Source organism: Arvicanthis niloticus, chromosome 12 (assembly GCF_011762505.2).
Source record: "Arvicanthis niloticus isolate mArvNil1 chromosome 12, mArvNil1.pat.X, whole genome shotgun sequence".
NCBI classification, from domain to species: Eukaryota; Metazoa; Chordata; class Mammalia; order Rodentia; family Muridae; genus Arvicanthis; species Arvicanthis niloticus.
The window spans coordinates 78,255,557-78,274,345 of record NC_047669.1 but is presented as its reverse complement, the minus strand read 5'-3'; the positions used below and the strand labels follow the sequence as shown (position 1 = coordinate 78,274,345).

The 18,789-nt window shown below is 40.9% G+C and overlaps 1 protein-coding gene across 4 annotated transcripts in view; it reads left to right on the top strand.

The window, feature by feature from the left end:
- Dscam (DS cell adhesion molecule) overlaps window positions 1–18,789 on the top strand; it is a 559,889-nt gene that overhangs the window by 218,783 nt on the left and 322,317 nt on the right. The window lies entirely within an intron of this gene.

The following is an 18,789-nucleotide window of genomic DNA, read 5'->3' as shown; positions in this document are numbered from 1 at the left end:
TAGATTGTTCCATGTTTGCTCTGAAACCTAATTAAATACTAAGATTCTCTAGGTAATTCTGAGAGAAGTCGTGATATTCATCATTTGACAGCAGAGGATAACAGATGGCTGATACCACTGAAATACACAATACAGGAAACAGTCTGGTTAACTACTTTATCAAGGTATGGAATAGCATGATAGATAAGTTTTAAAGAGATCCATAGCTCCCATGTATTTCTGGCTTGGGCAATAAGCAAGATAAAATTATCTCTACATGAAAGAAATGTTAAACTGTGCTTGCCATGGTTGTGCTCACCTGAAACCCCAGCATCCAGGAAGCCCAGCCAAGAGATGATTTTCAGTTTGAGGCCAGCCTTGGGCTATATAGTGAGCTTCAGGCCAACAAGACCCTATCAATAAAAGAAAAAAAGAAAGAAAGAAAGAAAGAAAGAAAGAAAGAAAGAAAGAAAGAAAGAAAGAAAAAAAAGGATAAGAAGAAAAGGAAGAAAAAAAGAACAGAAGAGAAGGGAAGAAAAGAAGGAAGGGAGTGTGGGGGCAGAAGGAGAGAGTGGGGACAGAAAGAAGGAGCATATTTTCTAAGACAGCAGGCACTAAGTATATTCATCACCAGAAGCACGTAATGAGGAGTGTCACTGCCCTGAGGAGGGAGTGTGAGTGCAGGAAAGGTGCCCGCAGGGTCCAGATTTCCTACTGAGCAGGTCTACACTTGTCTTCTCCCTGAGTCTGCCACTGATGATGAGGCTCCCCTCAGCTATGCCAGAGATATGTGCATTTTCCAGTCAATCTTCCATTTCCCTTTTTTTTTTATCGATGAGAGGAGGAAAAAGTGTGACTTTCTTCTGCACTGTCACAAATGACATTGACTTTTTTCCCCAATGGAAACTCCTAGAAATAATTAATATCCAAGAATATCATCTTTATACAGCTACTTGCTTCTGGAGAAATTCCAAGGTTAGAAAGCGTCAAAAGGAATTTGAATTGATTTTGCCACCTGGGGTCAAATTTTCTATTCTAGTCATAAGTCAATTTTCATAGAAAAAAATTTACACTCTAACTTGGGAAATACCCTAATTTCAAGGGATAAAAACCATACAGTCACCCTTTTCAGTGTTGATCATTTTTATATGCAAAGCTTTGATATTTTATTTTGTTTTTTATTTCCTAAAGTTCTGATAGTCCATAGCAGCAAGATTGATGCTAATTCTCTCAACTCAAATTTAAAATAGTACAAAATGCTTTACAATAAGACCATAATTTCTGATTTGTCAGGTACTAGTAACTGAATGTGTATCTAAACAATTAAGAACTGGAAAGATGGCTCAAAGATTAAGATCACTTGCTTGCAGAGAATCCACGTTCAGTCCCAGCACCTACATGACTCCTCATAACTATTTATAAATCCACTTTCAGGGGACCTTACATCCTATTAGGATACTCTGGGCACCACATCCATACAGTGTACATACACACATGCAAGCAAAATAATCATTCACATAAAATAAATAGATAAATAAAATCTTTAACAATAACAACTGATCTAAGGGATTTGTTTTAGAAAAGTTAACTCAGGATGTCCTCCTTTAACCAGTTAGGATATCAGAAGTGATCACATGCTGTAATCACTTAAATAAGATGACATTTTATTTACATATTTAGTTAAAGGGAAGTAAAAATGAATGGATAGATGCACATGTTGCACAGGTGGATTGAATGGATGAATATGCAGATGGATACACAAATTAGTAGATATATTACTGGATGGACAGATGGATGGGTGGACAAATTTGCGAACAAATGGATGAATTAATTGATAGCTGGATAGATGTACAGTTGGATGGGCAATTGGATACATGAATACAAGGATAAATTGATGTGTGGACAGGTGAATGAATGGATGAAGAGACATATATGAGTGAGTAGATGAGCAGATGATGGATGGATGGATGGATGGATGGATGGATGGATGGATGGATCTATGGATGGATCTATGAATAGGTCTGTGAATGGGTAGGTGAGTGGATGGTTGTATGGATGATATGGAAATACACAAATGACTAGATTAATTTTCTTTTTCAAACTAGCACATTTGGATATGCTTTATGCTTTGGATAGAACTTGAGAAAACCATTTTTAGTGAATTTAGAAAATGTAAAATATTTAGTAAATTTAAAATACAGAATACTATATCTTTATATAAGAAACACCATATATTTAAACATTTGTGTAACCTAATATAAAAAAATCATTTTGCTCACTTTCACACAAATTATTTGAATAACTATTAAGTTAAGACAGCAAGTACCGTTTACTGTTTATCCAATATGCTAAAACAATGAATTTCCCTTCCACTCAGTTTTCCTGCTCTTTCTTATCATCTACCAGCAGATATTTCTCCATTTACCTTATAAAGTAAGCAAATTAAATGATTTCTTTCTCTTAATACACTTGGCTAGAATTCATCTAACTTGCCTGTGACTAGCATGCCACCCGTGTTTTGCATAACGTGATTGAATTTGTGCTTTGATGGCAGGAATGTTTAGGAGATAAGGAGTGAACTGTTTTGCCCACATTACTCTCTTGCTGGAGGCTAGGTGGGAAATCCTGAACTTTAACCTCCTGGTAGGTCCACCTGTTCTTCGATGGCCTCCTCTCAGTTTACTGAGCCATTGCCAGTGTGCCTGGCAAGGAAAACAATTGCAGGAGTAGCAGGCTTGTGACAAGACACTGAAGGGCTTTAGGGTGTTAAGTATAGAAGAAATGATCAAGTTATCACTAATGGAAGGGCAGGTAAACTGGGGCCTAGTGGACCTTTGGGATGGGGGAGGCAGGAGGTCTGGGGCAGTGTACCACAGAGGGGAGCATGGGTCCCTTGAGGTGAGAGACATCCTAGAAGGCAGGAAGGTAGAGTCCAGTTATGCAGTGTGGTTGCAGGAGGTAACCAAAGCTGAACTATGATCTTTAGCAGGAAACAAGGCACAGCATCTTTGTTCATGGGAGAATGCACAGAAGTATTGGTGGCTGTAGAGAACTGATCACATCTGAGGTACAATCTGCAGTGACATTCTGAAGATGTTCGGCAGGGTTAGCAAGCAACAGAAATAACCAAACTTCAGTTCTGTTTCAAGAGAAAGAGAGTCAGGAAACTCAAGGTGGAGGAGCATGGGAATGGCAGAAGAATGTCAGAAATGGGAGGTATGCGGTAAAAACACAAATATGAAGACATTGTCAATGCCAAGAGAAGGTGGGGTACAAAGGGAGGGAGGAAGTGCTGGCTTCTCCTTTATGATGGTGTATGAGGGAGCCTTTGGCTTCGGTACTCTGACTAGTTTTGGATGGCCTTAGGATTTTCAGGTAGAGAAAAGACTGTCGTTGGATAGGGAATTTCAAAGACAAAGACATGGGATTTTAAATTATTTGTAGTTTCAAATTAGTGAAGTACCTTTGTCCTTTCATTTAGTTCCCAGTAGACACTACCCACTGTAGACAACTGGTCAACCAAGAGACCAGGAACTCTGCTCACAACTTTTTGCAAACAGTTTTAACCTTACCCCTTTGCTGAGTATCATATAGATAAAGGAGAGCCTGCTGAGCCTGTGTGTGTGAATCTGAGAAGAGGCTTCCCATACAGCCACAGGATAATGATTCTAAAACAATGACTTTATGTAGAGAAGCTTGGGCTCTTTCTTTTCACTGGATATGTATCTCGGCATATCCACATTCTAGAGCATTCTAGAGTATTCTGTGCAGTCAGGCCATTGTTAAGGTTGAGCCAGGGAGCAGCAAAGAAATAGGACTGGGGAGTTTGAAATAATATCTGGTTCTCATCTCTTCCTCAGGCAAAGGCAGTTCTCAGGACTAACAGTATCCTCAGAGTTAAAGCATTTGTCAGTGGCATAGAAATTGTTGCTTCAAAGAGCTGCTAGGGGGAGTGGGGAGAGGAAATAGCAAGTCCAAGTCCACAAACCTGATTGATTCTTCTGAGTATAATTTCCAGGTAAACAATCTTCATTTCTTCTTCCTACAGGCAAGGAAGAAAGAAGGTCCCGCAGGGATAGGTGGCTAAGATTTATCCCAGATCTCTGATGTTTTATAATGAAAGGAAGCTTTGTTATATGAAGGGTAGGCCCTGCAGCCGATTATGAAGTCTTTCAAACTCAAAGGCCTGTCTGCAATATTCTTACAGCTTTTATATTTATACTGAAAGGCTTCACTGAAACTTGGGAATTTATCTTGAGCATTTCTTACCTGGCAGACCAGGGTCCAGGTGAGAGCTCAGATGAGAGAAATGACTGTATTGTTAGAAAGGAGGGACTGGTCTCCGGGGAACAGGACACAAACTTTCCTGGTTTACTTAGTGCTGAATCTGGAGTCTTTGCAGTGTGTCGTTTTGAAAGACAATGGGATATCTAGAAGCCTGAAGAATAGGCAGATCTTAATGAATGCAAGCTAACACCACTGTAAACATTATCTTCATATAAAGACAAAAATCAATTTACCCCCATCAAGAACCACAGCATGGTCTGTGCTAGAATCCCGCAGACATAAGATGGATGGATGGATGCTGCCGCCTTTGAGCAATAGTGGACAGGGAGAATGCGCCACAGGTGCCATAAAATACTTTGAGCAAGAAGAGTGGCTAAAACAGAAGGCTGCCACATCACCAATGATATACGTGACCTTGCTCCATCTTGTGAGCATTTTGGTGTAGGAATAATTATTAAAAATCCCAGACTGGGGCTTCTACCTGCCCTTTGGTTATTGAGTTCTAAGAAGAAAGACACACTCACAGCCTTTGTATATACACTATGCTTTAAGCAGCACAATAGCTGGGCAGCTCCCTCTCCTCCATGCTGTTAGAATCTACTTTCCTATCAGTAACCCCGAGTTATCACTTACTATTTTCTATGTTCCATCTGGGCTTCTTAGTTTCAATTGGGCAACCCTCAGAGACACATTTTTTATGGCTCAGCTAACCCATGGCAGATTTTCCTTTCTCTTCTCCAGCATGTTTTTCTTTTATTCCATGGTGGCTTCCTCCTTTTCTTTACCTCCTCCTCATCCTCTCTGCCTCAACTCCACAAAACCTCAACCCTACATGTCTCCTCTACCCAGTTATTGGCTGTTGGTATCTTTCTTTACCAATCACAATTAACTGAGGGCAGAGTCACACAGAAGTTTTTGTGTGGACTCTCCTCTTTGGGATAACCATCCTTGGGGTCCCTAAATTAGCATTAGAATACAAGCAGTTTTAGGCTGACCCACTACATTCTGGTTTCTGGCTGATAGAGATCACTTTCTCCTCTCTTATCTGCAATTCAGAAAGCAGAGACAGCCAACTCAGCAGGTGGGAGCAAAGACCAAGGGCATGCTAAATAGAGAAGCTCCATGGAGGGTTCTGAAATCAGCCCCTGGACATTTTGACTTGAAAAACTGACCCCTTCCTTGAAGAGAGAAGTGAACATGCAAAATTTATAGCCGCACAACACATAGAGAAGGGACTTGGCGCTGATCTCTAGCAAAGGCAATTCCTTCTCTCAAGGAAGAATCCCATCCAGCATCCAGTGGCAGGAATGGCTTAAGTCAGCACTGTGCTAGAAAATACAGAACAACAAATGAGGAAAATTCTATCACATAATAAAGTCTTTGCTGATGTGATTATTATTATTTACTATTATTATTAACTATACTAGGGATTGATTTAGGTTCTTGCACACATTAGGTCAGTAATCTTCTGTTTGGTGCCAGCTTCAGCCCCACCCCTTTCCCCCAACTTCTTATTTGAGACAAGGTTGGGCTTGAACCTGTGATCCTTCTACCTCAGCCACCTGAATAACTAGATGGCAAGCCTGAGACACTAGCAAATCAATCCTTGAATTTCCCCATCAAATATTAACCAGGACTCTGGCTTTGGCTTTATCAATACCATGGAGAGTTTTATCAAGTCAAACCAATTATGATGTGTAAAGTCAGCCCCAGGAATTCAGAGAAATATGTTGATCATGGCTATGGAAGCTTCTTAGCACTTTGCTTTTGTGTTTGACTTTGAATTTCAAAATGGAGCCGTACCAGTTTGAGGGAGCCACCAGTCCCTGTCACCTGACTGCACATGAATGATTCAGAATACTTAGGCTGAGGTTTCCACAGCTCAGGGGAATGCAGACTTTAGGATAAGGAAAAGAGAGGAGCACACAAGGTGTGTATCTCAGGCCTTCACTCAGATTCTTCCTTCAGAGGCAAGGTGGGATTCCTATTTGCTTTGTGCCTTTAGCTGTAACATAGGATTTGCACCATGAGACATTTGCATTAGATTTCTTCAACCTATCTCAATATCAACAGCAGTGTAGCTAAGCACCTTCCAACCAGGAGTTTACCATTCTGTTGGTTGGGAGTTTGAGCTGCTCTCTCTGCTGGTTCCTTTTCTCTCAGCATGGTTCTACTATGCATTTGTGAGCAGCCATGAATTCACACAATGGCTCCATTGTGGAGATTGGCTAGCTGTGCATCAGGAGATGCATTGATGCTCTGCCTGCATGTCTGTGGGAGGGTGCCAGACCCTCTGGAGTTATAGACAGTTGTGAGCTGCTATGTGGTTGCTGGGGATTGAACTTGAGTCCTCAGGAAGAGCAACCTGTGCTCTTGACCACTGAGCCATAGCTCCAGGACTCCGTGTTTTGTTTAATTTACTTACTTTAATTTTAAAAAGAGAGAGAGAAATCTTACCAGCCATGAGTCTTCTCAGTGTTGTGCAGTTTCAGTAAAATTGGTGGAAAAGGTTACAAATCAAACCACAGGAAAGGAAAATTAGAAGACTTGGTGCTATTCTCCTGTAAACTAACAACACATTTTAGATCATCTCTTAAAATATTTTAAATTTAAATTTTATTTGTATTAATTTGCATGTCTGCATCTATGCCTGTGTATGTGCTCATGGAAGCCAGAAGGGGGTATCAGACTCCTGGAGCTGGAATAAGCAGGCAGCTGGGAGCTACTCCTTGTGGGTGCTGGGAACCAGAGCAGCAATTCTTGTACTCCTGAGGCAGGATCTTGTATCTCTTTGTTATTTTTCCAAAGTTTAGATCTATCTATCTATCTATCTATCTATCTATCTATCTATCTATCTAGCTAGCTAGCTTCAATCATCTAGCATCCATCTATGTATCTATTTATCTATTATAGAGTGAAAAATTATAAAGGCCATTTTATGAAATATGTGTAGATTTCTTTGCTCTTAGACCTGGGCAGAAAAGTGCAGATTCCAGAACGAGGAACTAAAAATAAGATTTCAGGCCATCACTTTCCCCAGGGCACATTTCGGGTGGAGGACACTGCCCCTGAATCAAGCCTCAAGCAGTAGGCCCACCTATGGGTGGGAGAGGCCCAAGGCAGGAAGACACATTCCTGACTACAGATAAAGATGCTGCCACCTAGGTGGGGCTATAGCTGGAAGATAGTTAATCTGAAATAGTTGGTAATGGCAGGATAGGACACAATGACATGATAAAAACCACATTTTTGAGAAGAATGCAGGGTGATTTCCACATGACACTAACCATTCAGGGTGAGTTTCTCTGGAATGTTTCACTATTCTTATGTTATGTATCCTTGGCAACCCCTCACCCCCTCCCCACTCCCCTGGTTTGTGGTTTTTCCCTTTAAAACCCTCCACGGACTGGATGTTGGGGTTGGACCCTACTCCTGCGTGAGTACGTGGTCAGACCGCTGGCTGCCAGCTCTTTTCCCTAATAAACCTCTGCTGATTGCATCCAGGTATGGTTTCTTGTGATCTTTGGGTGGTAGTGATTTCCTGAGACTTGAGGAAGGGTCTCCCGAGTATGGGGGTCTTCACTATCATATATCTATAATTTATATTTAATATATCAAAGGATGACAAATAAAAATAACAATTTTAAAAATTTTATTGATAAATACTATACTCATATTTAAATTGCATATGTTCTATTTTTCTTAGGACCCAGATGTCACTGAACGATCATTTTATTTTAAATGGTGTGAGTTTGTATCTTTTTTAATAATGAAATTCATGTTGCAAAGTAAGCCTGTATGTTCACACAACAAGTTCCCAAGGACTGTTTCATGGTCAACTAAAAACTGTGTACTTATGTTTTATTTAATTTTACTTTGTCTTGTCTCAACAATCAAGTAGATGGCATGTATAAATTTATTCTCTGGCCCTCACATGCATGTGCATATATGTATATACACAAAAATATATACACATACATGCATGCACATGTGCACGTATACACTCACACATGTGCGTACACTAACATATGCATGCACATGTATGCACGCACTCATTCACACACTCACATACACTCACATATACCACACACACACACACACATATATATATGCACATTCACACATACACATTCATACACATGTACACACACATGCAAACACACTCATATACACACTCACAGACACACATGCACACACTTACACTCATACAGGCTCACACACATACACATACTCGCACAGACATATACACACTCATACACCTACACACATACACAATCATACTCACATACATATACACATGCACACATATACATACACTCACACACATACACACACAATCTCACTCATGCATACTCACACATGATATACACATGCACACCCATACACACCACCCACACATTCAAAAACATGCACAAACACAAGTATGTGCATACACACACTCAAACACATACAGCTAATAATACAAAGTTTTCCCTAAGAGTCTTAGTCTCTTTCTCTCTAGTGAAGAGTTTCTTACACTGTATGAACTTTGACCTTAAAACCAACAATATACTTGCCCATCAGTGTCTGTTGCTTATTGAATGTCATTGGGTTGTTGTTAGTTAACATTAAGTTATAGAACAATTATAAGGAGTATGCTCAAGTCTACACAGCCCTATGAAATTCACAAGCTCTGGCAGATGCACCATGGACATTTTCCCTTGCTAAAAAGACAGGAAGTAAGAAAGGACAGATAAACAAACCTAAGGAGCTGACATTGTGGCCTATCTTGGACAAAACAAAATTCTCACTGGGATGCCATCAAACATCCGAATCTAAGAAGGTTTGGCCATCTGTCTGTAGGCCCTGATGTCAGCAGTAGGAAGAGAAAAGATGGATTTCTCTTGCCACTGAGCATCCACAGGGATGTGCAGCTTCTTCTCTGAGTCTCTCTACCTTTAAAACTCAGGAACTGAAGCCCAAAGACATGGCATGTCTTAGATTTAGTTATCAACAGTTTCTGTTTTAAAGGAGGAAATCAAATTAATGAAGGCATTAATGGACATCACGTTCTTGTTAAACACTGTCTGTAGGATTTGCACTTGATCATCATGAACATGGACTCTGAGTCAAATGAGCTATAATCAAGTAGAACAAATTGCATTGCAGGGTCCCTTCTTGCTGATTGGAATTGGCACGTGACAGTGAATGGGTAGCCGGTCCTTGCTAGCTCTCATCCTAAGGGCAGACTGCCATTTGACTCTTTCTGTGTACCAGCTTCCTGCTTCCCCACTGCTTCCAGTGGCTGCTCATACACCTACACACATACACAATCATACTCACATACATATACACATGCACACATATACATACACTCACACACATACACACACAATCTCACTCATGCATACTCACACATGATATACACATGCACACCCATACACACCACCCACACATTCAAAAACATGCACAAACACAAGTATGTGCATACACACACTCAAACACATACAGCTAATAATACAAAGTTTTCCCTAAGAGTCTAAAATGCTGCTTTAACCCTGAGTTCTCCCTTGCTCTTCAGTTTAGCTTGGCCCCTTGCCCACAGAAGCACAAACTTCCTGTGGCTTTTGATCCTAGAGCAGGATTTACAGGTCAACACCTTAACATTTGGGGCGAGATGATTCTCGGTTGTAGGAGAGGAGGGAGATGTGGGGCTGTCCTGTGAATTTTTAAATTGTACTAGCATCCCTTGGCTCTATAATGAGATGTCACCCTTAGCCTCCATAATGGGATGTCAAGACCTCCTAGTTCTATTTGCAGCTGTGTGTCCCTAAAATGTCCCCAGGTGTTGTTGAGTGTTTCTCAATAGCCTCTGTTTCAGAGCAACACATGGCAGAGCTTGTGTGATTTGTGTAAAACTACAGGGAGAGAGATTTCAAGTCTCCTGCTTCCTTAGTCTGAGAAATAACCAAGATGCCCATGTTAATCCTCATGTGCACACATACACACACACACAATTGCAAATGTTGAACCTCATGTGCAGACATAGCCCAGCTGCCCATGTTGATCCACATGTACACACACACACACACACACACACACACACACATACAATTGCAAATATTGAACCTATGTGCAGACATAGCCCAGCTGCCCATGTTGATCCACATGTGCACACACACATACAACTCTTTGCTGTGCTTCATGTACACAACTCCGATCTTTTCTTCCATTCTCATTTTAGCATTGGTATCTTGGTTTTCTTCTGCCTTAAAGACTAGAAGAAGCATAAAAGTGTGTATTGTATTCAATTGTTAATGGCAGTCTTGGTTTAGAAATGTTGTCTCTGGTGAGGGCTACTTTCTGGTTCACATGTGATACCTCACAGTGTCCTCAGATGGTTGAAGAGGACGGGGCTCTCACTCTAGTCTGGCATATGAAGGATACTCCTATGAGCCATTCATTTTCTAAACTCAAACTGTGTAAAAATAACACCTTGAGGTAAAGGTCTCAGCATGTGCCTCAGTGGGATATGAACATTCAGAACATAGCTCTGGGCTGTTGTTTTTGAGCCATTCAGCTGACTGACTAGAGAAGGCCAACCTCTCTTGTCCAGGCTCACTGTATTTACATAAAGTTATGTGATTACAGTGTTTTCTGTATCTACAAAATACCTTCGCTATGACAATACATAGATTAGAATTTGATTAAGTAGCTAGCCTCTGTCACCTAGCCAACCAGCACAGAACTCACCATCCTGTGTATAAACATGTCTAGATGTAGGAAAATGGAAGGCTACTTGGACATGATTTTGAAGTACTGAATTATTTGAATTTGAATTTCAATTATTGATTCATAAATATTGCATGCAATGGATGGAATTAATGTATAAAATGAAGTCAAGTTAAACCTTGCTGGGGGTTTTGGGTGATGACTGCATACAGATAAGGACAGATCTATGTTGAAAACATGCATAGAGTTCTATGCAGCCTTTTGACAGATTGGCTGCTATAGGTGAGCTAATTCCTGAGTGTGCATCTCATTGAAAACTGAGGCAGAATGAGCCAGTCTTCGGGGGGTCTTGAAAGGGTTATAATATAAACATGAAGCTTCTCCCCATATTACAGGGCTTGTACAGAATCCTATTCAAAATGCTGGTTATCCACCCACTCTTAGTAGAACCCAGCATTTAAGGTTCCATATCCTCATCTTAGTCCCGGCATTCTGGCAGACTGGATATACTCACTACTTATACTGTTCCAGCACCAAGGAGGTGAAGACAGACAGATGTCTAAAGCTTGCTGACATCAAGGTTGTCCTTTATCTCTACCAATGTGCATGTGTGAGTGGACACACACACACACACACACACACACACACACACACACACGGCTGAGAGATTCCCCCAGGTCCATCTGTGACAGCTAAGGTCATAGAGAACTTAAAATGTTCCTTAGTTCTGCAAGGCTTATTTGGATTCTAAGAGTCAAAAAGACAAAGGGATTTGTATGGACCTTTCTAGAATATAAAGCCCCTGGTGTGTGTCCCATTCCATAAGACACCATGCAATTCTCCCCTCCCCCATTTTCTCCCAGGCACCTACTGGGTTTTCTTTCCTGACCTCTGCCTACTGGAAGAGAAAGATAGATTTTGACAGAACCAGGAAGAGTTGTTCTGTCTCCATGGCAACGTCAATTCACATTCTGCAGGTAACAGGGGCTGCCACTTAAGGCCACTGACTGAATGAAGGCTGCTGAAGGCTCCATGCTGCAGTGCCTAGCCAAAAATAACCTGGCAGGCCACCACTCTGCACCACCCCATGGAAAGAGGCATTAAGCCTGCTGGATGCCAACTGTCGACCTGGGTCTGTCTTCTTGCTAAATGGAGAGGAAGGAAAATGAGAGGTCTGAGGGTGGGGAGCCAGCGGCCGTGTGTCTCCCATGCTTCCATGGTCGAGGAAACAGCATGTTTCCTCTATTGAATGGAACATGAAATGTATTCTAACTCCTTCACCCCGGGGCACCAGATAATTTGTATTTCAGCAGAAGTATTATAATTACATAGTTTAGAGTTAGAATTAATTAGCATTTGGGGAAGTAGTGATACAAACCAAGCAGTTATTAAAAATTAATTTCAATAGAAGTCAGTTTGGAGGGTCTTGGTTTTCTTTTCATTAGTTCATAGATGATGTCATCAGCCAGTCTACTAATCTCCCCAAAATGTTAGCCATCTCATCACTGGAAGCAAAAACAATATTAAATGGAACCCTTTAGAAATATGGCGACAGGCCAAATACATGGATCGTAGCATATTGATATAAACTTAGTTTTAAAAACTCATATCAAATACTGTATCAGACCCAGCAGACTCCTGACAGTCATTAAATCATTTTCTAAGTCAGCAAATGTATTTCCTTGTGTAGCACAAGAGGCTCCTGGCTATGCTAAGTGCCTGGAACTACAATGTATCTTTGACTCATCAAACTGTTACTGTTTTGTTCTTTGGAATGAGAAACTTAAAAGGACTATGTATGATTAAGATAAAGTTTGTAACCGTCAACTGGAGTTTTGCAAAGCCCATGTGCTGAAGTTCTTGGAAATAAAAGAAAAGCACAGTTCAATTTGGCTTTTCTAAAGCAGATTATTTCTCCAAGGTCTATAAAAGGCCATCTTTGTTCTTAGACAATGATGTCCTAATATTTATAGGGAAGGAGACATGAATATGCAGCTTCCTCTCAACTCACTCATCAGCAGTGACAAGAGATATTGTTCCCATTAGACAGAAAGGAAGAATCTAGAGAAAATATGATGTTGCTATCAAGTGCACAGTCAGAGTTGAGGGGCTGTAGGTCATTGTGATTTTTTTTAAATTTGGTTTGTATTTTTAAATGATAATTAAAAGTTTAATGCACCATATAGCTTTTGATTAAATAATATTTTTAAATTTTGTGCATGTATATATTTGTGTGTGGTGTATGTATGTGGTGTGTATGTGTGTATGTGTGTGTGTGTGTGTGTGTGTTTGTGTGTGTGTGTTTTCACATACCTTTTTTTGAGACAGGGTCTCTCACTGGTCTCAAGTTCACCAATTAATCTACCCTAGCTAGCTAGAGAACCCCAGGGATCTCCTGTATTCTCTTTACCTCCCAGGCCTGAATCAAAAAATGCACACTATCAGTCTGTCTTCACATTTTTGTATGAGTTCTGAGGATCAAACTCAAGTCTTGAGTCATCTTCCCAGCCTAGTTTCCAAATTTTTAGAAACAGTTCAGAAAATTGCTGTTTTAGAAAGATTCCGATTTGAGAAAGAAGTACATTTGAAAAAATGCTACTTTGTATTTCGCAGCAATAGTAATTCATAGTATATCTGGGGAAAAAAGAATTTCTTGAGGTTGGGAATTATAAAAGACTAGAAAGTAATTATTCAGAGAAGAACACGAACAAATTCCTTATGCAGACCCTTCTGGAAAGCACTAGTTGAGATATATTTGGTTTTCCTCTAAGACCACACCCCTCCCTCTGAGAGATGCAGGGGTCAGCTGCCCAAGTCCACATCACATTCTAGAAGTCAGGGCTGTACTCCTCAGAGAGTGGCTAGGAGAAAAATGCTCACTTTTAATAAAAATCTGTTGCTAAACCTGAAGTATTGATGGTTGAGTAACTATGGCTTCTGTCCATTCTAGTTCCATTTCTGTTGCTATGATCAATACCCTAACAACAATCAGCTTAGGGGAGAAAAGAGTAGCTCAGAGGTCTAGGTTGCTCACTTGTTTGCTTGTGTTCAGTTCAATGTCTCCATTCTTACACAGTCTAGGACCTTCTGCCTAGGGAATGGTGCTGCTGCCCACAGTAGGCTGAGGCTTTTCAGGTCTATTAAATAGGACAGACACAAAGATACCCAGGAACAACCTGATTTAGGCAATCAATACCTCCTTTTCCTTTTCCTGAGTGATTTTAGATAGAGTCAAATTAACAATTAAAGCCAACCATCACAGCTATTTAGCACACCATATAAATTTATGTGGCATTTACTAGAATAAGATAATGTAGAATGAAATAAAATTTTTCTCCAGATCCTTCTGTATAGTCCTCATACAGGGATTTTTTTTTTCTTATATTTAAATAAATGCCAGCATTTTTCATCTTCTTTGATATACCTAGGAATTGTAGAATTTTCTCACTGGAGCTCAACTGCTATTACTGAATCTTTATGAAGTCTTGAAACATGTAGATTTTGCCACAGCACTATGTCCTTGGCCCGTGTCTACAGATTCCATGTGATGAGCAGACAGAATATGGCACAGGGTTCACTGAGAAGGTTGTTCACGTTCCCTAAACGCTGCTTTGGTCTTGTTGTCCATTTTTAAACACCCTTTGCCATTGTATATCTGAACAAAAGAAACCTGTTTCATCAACTTGATTTTTTGCATGCCTCAACCAACCAACCAGAGCTCCCCAGGGTCTAAACCACCATCCTGGGGGCACATAGGGACGGACCCATGACTTCAGCTGTATATGTAGGTGAGGATGGCCTTGTTGGGCATAGGTGGGAGAGGAAATCCTTGGTCCCATGAAGGCTGGACACTGAGTCAGGGGGGGAATTCGAGGGTGGGGAGGTGGGAGTCGGGGGATAGGTGGGAGAACATTTTCATAGAAGCAGGAGGAGGAGGGATAGGATAGGGGGTTTCTGGGTGGGGGGGGATGGGGTAAGGGAATAAAATCTAAAATGCAAATATAATATCCAATAAAAAAATTTTAAAAGAAAGAAAGAGTAAAAAGAGGGCTCTGACAACCTTGGGTTCTACTAACTTTCTACCATTTTCTGAATGATTTTCTACCAGTGGATCCAGGGCCAGCTGCTCCCCTAGCTATTCTTCATGTTTCTTAAGAATGTTCCATATGGGAACAGGTTCCATATACTGGCATCAAACTTTCAAACTGAGGATACAAACAGTTGGACACCCACTATCTATTGCATGTCTCAAAACACAGTGTGACTCGTATTGCTTCCAACCCACCACGTGGGAATGTAGTGACTGCTGACATCCTGTGGCATGCTGCAGCCTGAGATCAGTAAGTAACAGGCTCCATTGTCTCTGAGATCAGCAGAGGAGATGGTACACAGGTTACATGTAGTACAAGCATACAGGACTCTCCAGTTAATTGTTAACAATCTTCAAAGATTGGGTTGAGGTGGTGCTTAGCCTGTAAAGCACCTGTTCTACATGCATGAGAGCTGGGGTTTATTATTCAGAACCCATGTAAAAATAAAAAATCCAAAAACCAAAGAAGATAGACATAGTGTGGTACCTGCTTGTTATCCCTGTACTGGGATGTCAGAGACATCCCTGGGATCCCTGGGACTCACTAGCCAGCCAGCCTAGCCTGTGAGCTTCAGGCCAGTGAGAGAACCTGTCTCAAAAAGAAACATGGTACTTGGCAAATAAGGAATAACAGTTGAGGTTGACTTCTGCCCTCCCCTTACACACAGTCAAGAAAGCAAGAGGAACCCAATCAGTTCACAGTTTCCTTCTAAAGTTTGCTTTGCAGCTATAACTTCATAGCTTGTCATTTGCATGATTTTGAGCATCTGACTCAATAAAAAGTAAACAAAGTTCAGCTACTGTAGTCATTTCCTAAAGACCACATTTTGATTAATAGTTATAGGTGCAGTGTTCACAGTCAGTAATGTCATGACTGTGTGCAGAGGAGCATATGTTAACATAGTGTGATAAGGAATTACACTATGGGTGGAGGTGGGGTAGGGTGGTACTCAGGGCCTCACAGTTACAAAGTAGCTCCCCAAGTGATCTCATGGAATAAGCAGAGGTCCCCAGAGAGCAATTGAACAGATATATATGAAACTGAGAGATTCTGAAAGCAACTCCAAACCTTAGCAAGGGCCAGTTCTCTTAAATAGCCTGAGAATCCCTCTCTCTACACAGGATGGGGCATTAAAGGGCACAGAGTAACGCCAGCAGAGGGAACTCATGGCAACATTTGCCTCCTAGAAATGTTCTTTGATATTCCAGAAAGCAGAGTTTAAGAGGCAGAAATCTGGGTGCCGTGAATTCGAGAAGAAACATGAACAGAGACTTTTCTCTTATAATTTACCTGATACTCTTTTTCCTTCTGGATGTTATGAATAAATTCCTTAGGGTTTCCTATTTTTATCCAATAACAAAATAAACCACTTAAAAATCAGAAATTTTGAACATGCAGATATACTTAAGAATACTCTTCAACAGGAAATGGCTTTGCAAAATTAAAAGGACAATGTTACTTTAAAGCCATTGTGAATTTCTGACAGTTAGTGGACTCAGCTGCCTGAAGCAGTGTGGGTCTGCACCTTTGTGTACACTGATGGTGAGCCAGCTGTATTTCTATGTGCCTCTGTAGCTCATGTTTCTACTTTTAAAATTTAGGCATATATTGCATGTTGAGTATATGCCCTACCTAGTTCCCTTACCCCATCCCTTTTCTCAACCCTCTCCCTCCCATTAAACCTGTTTGTTCCTGTAGACAATTTCATTTCTATTTTTATTTAATCAAGGCACACATGCTTTTTGTAGCTATATGGGAGAAATACATTATTTTTTCCAAGGCTGTCTTCTTTCACTTAATCTGATTATATGTTTGTCTTTGTATTCCTACAAATAGCATAATGTCATTCTTCATGGCTGGAAAGAATTTCATTGTGTATGTATGGCATGTGTTCCACGTGGGCTGGCTCCGTGACTTCAGATGTTATGTACGATGACTTATTCAGCCACTGATTATCTATAGCGCTTCACCTAGGGTTGGGCCTTCTGAGATTTCCTCATGCACATTGAACCAGAATGTCTGCTGCAAAATAATGTCTTCCAGGCATGACAGGGAAGCTACACTCATGTAATCTCAACTGTATCTACACCTAAACAAGAACTACATAATGACCATACCAGTTAACATACCAGTGCAGAAGGGGGACTTTTGTCGGGTTTCACCCCTTCTTCCCCCCCCCCCCCACCTCCTTATAAGTTCTTGCTTTCCTGTGCTGTGATTCAGTGGTCTGAGTCATACCTTCATGTGGACAGACCAATTTCCCCTATCCACAAGTCTGTAGAACCCCTCAAGACTGTTGCTCTGCTGCCTTTTTCCTACGCATCACATGTCCTCTGTAACATACACCATCTCAGACGAAAAGAATCACTTCTTCTCTGAAGGACTGATCACTTTCCAGTCATGTTAATTGACACACCCCAGAGTGACATAAAATGGTATTTTAAGAGATGATTTTTTTTATATAGTCTCCTGGGCCAGAACCACATGGCTGAGTCTGCATCTATTGGTATAAATTCCCTCAGCATGGGACAGGGGCTTATTCTCACTTCTCAGTGCTGGGTTCATTATTAGTGAAAAAACAGTGCTTGGAACAAAACGTGGCATTCTTGTTTAATTTTAAATTTACGTAATTTTATATGTATGAATGATTTGGCAGCACCAATAATGATGAACCAAGATAATAGGTCAAGGAATGAGAGTGCTGTTTTTATAAAGATGGTTGGGAATGTCACAGCAAGCAAATGAGGGAGAATAGGGAGAAGGAATTATAGGTGTGTAGACTCTGGGAATGTCATCAGTCAGTATAGAAAGAAGAGAGGAGAGGGGAGACATAGGAAGGGGATGGAGAGGGAGGGATGGGAGAAGAGGAGGAACCAAGCCATTAGAGATGGCAGCAAAGCAGAGGACACATTGGAAGGACACACAGACATATCCTTGGACCTGACACTCTTCTTACTTCTCCATCCAGCCCTGGACACAAGACCCCTATCAGCCTCAGCATCCCCCACTACAAGCAAGGAAAGGAATGGTCGCAGGTCATGAAAGCTGAGACCACACACATCTCACACCATTCCTTAGAAATGCTGTCTTTCCTCAGATAACAGCCATGATCCTGGGAAAACCATGGGACCACAGGCTTGCTTGCTCCTCGTTAATTTCCCACAGTTCACTGATAGAATCCCACCGTTTACTGAAGATTCCCAGGGGAATGTTCATTTGTAAAATCCCTGGGTCCTATTTGTGCCCAGGCAATGATGGGTGAGAAAGCTGTAGGCTTGGAGAGTACTGCAAACTTCATGCTTTTTTATAAAAATGTGTGCCCACTGGAGTGAAGGCAATTTGTGAATGACCTCAACGGATACCAAGCCAGCAGAGATGGTCTTTACAGGCCAGGACGACTAGAAGTGGAAACATCAGTTTTCAAGAGGGAGGAGCCAAAGGTTACAATGAAAAGACAGCAAAAATAGAAAACTCATAGCCCTGACCCTGAGTAGAGTATGCTGGCCCGGCAGAAACTCACTGTGGGATAGAAATAGCAATTTCAGAGAGGTAGGCCTGCCAGATGAGATACGAGGCACTCGTGTGAGTTCCTGATAAATAATAAGGGATATGCAGTATCTTTCCAAAAACTGTGCGGGATAATACTTATTCTAAAATTTATCTGTTCTCTGAATTTAGGACTTCAGATTTCTATGATTTTGTTTGTTATTTATTTGTTTGA